The sequence below is a fragment of the Cupressus sempervirens genome, chromosome 10, assembly GCF_028749045.1.
Source record: "Cupressus sempervirens isolate cs-2001-9-10 chromosome 10, ASM2874904v1, whole genome shotgun sequence".
NCBI lineage: Eukaryota > Viridiplantae > Streptophyta > Pinopsida > Cupressales > Cupressaceae > Cupressus > Cupressus sempervirens.
In genome coordinates, this window is record NC_143127.1 from 205,645,556 (window position 1) to 205,649,929 (window position 4,374).

A 4,374-nucleotide genomic window follows, 5' to 3' on the forward strand; every position below is an offset into this window, starting at 1 on the left:
CTAACTTGTGGTAATCAATTTATTTAATAAAACTAATGATATAAATAATAATTAGAAAGTTATTTGAAATAAAAATGTACTAAAATATTAATATTTCATTTTAAAAAAAATGATAAATTGGTAGAATTTGAAAAAAAATATTAATAATATAGAGAAAGTCAATCATGAAAAAAAGATCAACCAAAGAAACCCAAATAAAAATCTCATAATTTTTTTAATTTTTAAGTTTTAATTTTTTTATGATATAAAATGATAGAATTTGAAAATTGTATTAATAATATGGAGAAAGTAAATCATAAAAAAAAATGGACAAAAGAAACCCTAGAGATATAATAGATAATTTTCCACCTTCTTCCGCTAAGGATAACTAAAACATAAAACAAACGATTCACAAACAAACCTAATAGGGCCATTACAAAAGTCTAGAAATGGGGGAGAATTGAGTAATGTTGATTCTTTTTTGTGCATATGATGACCTAAAGCATCATGTAGTAACACAATAAAATGATTAATTCCATAAAACTCAATTATTTTCTTTTTATTTGGCCTACAACAAACATGCATATTTTTAGTGATTCATCTATGGCCTAAAGGTTGAGTAACTTTGTTGCCTTAACAAGACTAATGATTATTTTTATTGCTTGATAAGAAATACACCTTATGAAAGATTTCCCTATTAGCGGGAATACAATGAATCAAACCATGTTTTTATTTACAACAATCAACAAAAGTACAATACTTAGTGTATGCTTAAAGATCTAGTAAATGCCCAAAGCTTGGGTAACCATGTTGCCTTAACAAACCTAATGCTTATTTCTTTCCTTCTCTCTCATCTTGATGATGGATACAAAGTGTGATATGAGACGTTGATGCTAAAAGGACGCAATCAAATCTAAGAATAAATTATACAAAAGGAACATCTTATCAAAGATTGTCTTGTTAGAAGGAATAAAATGAATCAAACCCAATTTTTTATTTAGCCCAATCAACAACATGTACCTAAACATTTAGCCCTTGTCCAAAGCTACGGAGTTGTGATAATTTGCTCGTCCAATGCAATTTCGGTAAATTGCTTCAACTGCAGACATATTTTGCACAGCTTGATAAACTGCAAGTCCGAATCAATTTATGGAAGGATAGATCTTTCTTATATGCATCAACAGATTTGCTGGGATAAATTGGATCAATAGTTTTTAAAAGAGGAACCTGAAATTTTGGGAATACTGAAAACGTTATTATCCTTGTGAATATCCGCTGTTTTAAAAACTGGCAATGATTTTTTTGTATTGAAAGCTGCATTATTTTCAATTGAAAATGCTCCCAATGCTCCCCGATGGCAATGCCATTGCGGTAATACTGGATATATTATACGCTCAAACCACAATTATAAAATGCCATTGCCATCCACTGATCATCTCGATCTCACAACGTTATGTAGAGAGGGCCGGTTGAAGGAGGCACTGCATATTCTTTTTAGTACACACAATCCCCCTGAACAATACTCTACCTATTTCAAATTATTACAGATTTGTTTACTTAAGAATGCTCTCTCAGAAGGGAAAAAAATCCACTCTTTCATTGCGCACAGGCGGTTTGCATTTGCTACCCGCACAACTTTTCATAATAAGCTTATTTACATGTATGCCAAGTGCCATAGTTTGGTTGATGCCCGGAAAGTGTTTGAGCACATGAAAGAACGAGATAGTCTCTCATGGAATACGATTATAGCCGCCTACAGAAGATATGGGCAGCCTCACGAGGCAGTTGCATTGTTTCACCGTATGCAACAAACAGGTTTCCAACCCGATCAGTTTACCGTTGCCAGCGTTCTCCCAGCCTGTGCCAAAATGGGAGCTTTGGAACAGGGTATAGATATCCATAAAAGCATAATGGGTAGAGGAATTCTGTTAGATGTTGTAGTTGCAACTGCCCTGGTAGACATGTATGCAAAATGTGGAAGTACAGACAGGGCACGCGAACTGTTTGACAAAATGCCTCAAAAAAATGCATACTCATGGAATGCCATGATTGCAGGCTATGCACAAAATGGGTTTGGTGAAAAGGCATTAGAAATTTTCAACCAAATGCGATTGGCGGGTGTTAAGCCGGACACTGCAACTTTTGCCAGCATACTCCCTGCCTGCGCCAAAATGGGAGCTCTAGAACAGGGTATGCAAGCCCATCAAATGATAAAGGATAGAGGAATTTTGTCAGATGTTGTAGTTGCAACTGCCCTGGTAGACATGTTTGCAAAATGCGGAAGCATAGACAAGGCACGTGAACTGTTTGATAACATGGCTCAAAGAAATGTGGTCTCATGGAATGCCATGATTGCAGGATACGCACAAAATGGATTTTTTGAGAAGGCTTTAGAAACCTTCAAGCAAATGCAATCAGAAGGTGCAAAGCCAGATTCTGCAACCTTCGCCAGCATCCTCCCTGCTTGTGCCAAAATGGGAGCTTTGCAACAGGGTATGGACATCCATCAAAGCATAATGGAGGGCGGATATTTGTCAGAGCTCATAGTTGGAAATGCTCTGCTAGACATGTATGCTAAGTGTGGAAGCTTAGACAAGGCACGTGAGTTGTTTGACAAAATGCCACACAAAAATGTGGTCTCATGGAATGCCATGATGGCAGGATATGCGCAAAATGGATTTTGTAAGGACGCTCTCAAAACCTTTGAACTAATGAAGCACTCCGGAATATATCCCAACATTATAAGCTTTGCTTGTGTTCTATGTGCCTGCAGCCACGCCGGTTTAGTGGATGAGGGCTGTACATACTTTAATCACATGAGTAACCTCTATTGCATAATTCCTACAGTTGATCATTATGTGTGCATGGTGGATCTTCTTGCCCGCGCTGGCTATCTTGAGGACACCCTAAAGGTTATCATTAAGATGCCAGTCAAACTCGTGGCGGTTGTGTGGCTCTGCTTTCTTGGTGTCTGTAGATCGCATATGAATATAGGTTTAGGAGTATTTACAGCGACACTGCTTTTTGATTTAGATCCTAAAAATGCTGCAACATATGTTCTTCTCTCAAACATGTACGCAGAATTGGGCAAGTGGGCTGAGGTTCAAATGGTAAGGAGATTGATGAAAGATGAAGGAATTAAAAAGATCCCTGGATGTAGTTGGATTGAAGCCCATAAAATAGTACACGTTTTTTGTGCAGGAGACAGATCACATCTACAGACACAAGAGATCTATGCAAAGTTGGATGAATTGGCTTGGGAGATGAAAGCAGCAGGGCATTTTCCAGATTCAAGACATTTACTTAATGATGTGGAAGAGGAGGAGAAACAACTATTTCTCTGCCATCATAGTGAAAAGTTGGCAATTGCATTTGGATTGTTAAACACACCCCCTGGAACAATTATTAGAGTTGTTAAGAACCTTCGAGTATGTGCCGATTGTCATAGTGCAGCAAAATTTATCTCCAAGATTGCTGCAAGAGAAATTGTTTTGAGAGATGTAAATCGTTTCCATCATTTTAAACATGGAGAATGTTCTTGTGGAGATTACTGGTGAGGTTAAACAGAGCAATCTGAAAAATAGGTTGTACTATAATAATGTGCACGCTGTGGCAGGCCAGACCAGCAAGAGTAATTAAGGGAGAGCTTTATCTTCAGTTTGTAAAAAGCTTTTATTCTTTCTTTTGTTTGAGCATTTGGCAGCAATCTAGCCTTCATTATTCGCTTCAGTCAACAAAGTGGTGCAGTGCAGCGAAATTCCTGCAGAATTGAAGAATGATTTTATTTTTGTCCATCTAGTTTTGATTTTTAACATAATGTTAGACGTGAACCCTGTTCAAGGGCCACCCTTAAACATCACACACTAAGGAGAAAATTAAACTTGAAAAAAATAAGTCAACTTTGACTATTTAACACTTTTAGTGTTAGAATGAAGCTTTGTGTATGATGTTTAAGCTGTCCACGTCAAATGTAAATGGGAATGTTTGTCCTTCATGGATGATATCATCACCACACTTGGTGTCTTTGTTGCCTGCATTATACAAATTCGTAGGTTCATAAAAAAACATTTGAACAAATGATTCAAAAGCGTAGCTTGATTTATTACTATTCCCCCAATCAATCTCATTGTGCAACAGGAATTTTCAAGAAGACTATTCTAGACTGGATGGATGATATTATTTACCACAACAGAACTTGATTGCCCCCCCTGCATTTGCTGTCATGTCTGCCAGAACATTTCCGTCTGTGAAAGAGTGGGCAAGGGATATATATCTGAATTGTTGTATAAAATTTTACAAGAAAAATATTATTCATGGTCTAATCTGGAAGGAAACTTTGTCTATCGAATGTTTATTTGCGAATCTTGTGGATCATTAACTTGCGTATTACAAAGC

At 36.8% G+C, this 4,374-nt stretch overlaps 1 pseudogene across 1 annotated transcript; it reads left to right on the forward strand.

Moving 5' to 3' along the window:
* The first annotated feature begins 1,025 nt into the window (after positions 1 to 1,025).
* On the forward strand, positions 1,026 to 3,913 carry LOC149533350 (pentatricopeptide repeat-containing protein At2g03880, mitochondrial pseudogene; annotated as a pseudogene). Its single transcript, XR_016356877.1, has one exon. The product of XR_016356877.1 is annotated as a pentatricopeptide repeat-containing protein At2g03880, mitochondrial pseudogene (transcript).
* The last annotated feature ends 461 nt before the right edge of the window (positions 3,914 to 4,374 follow it).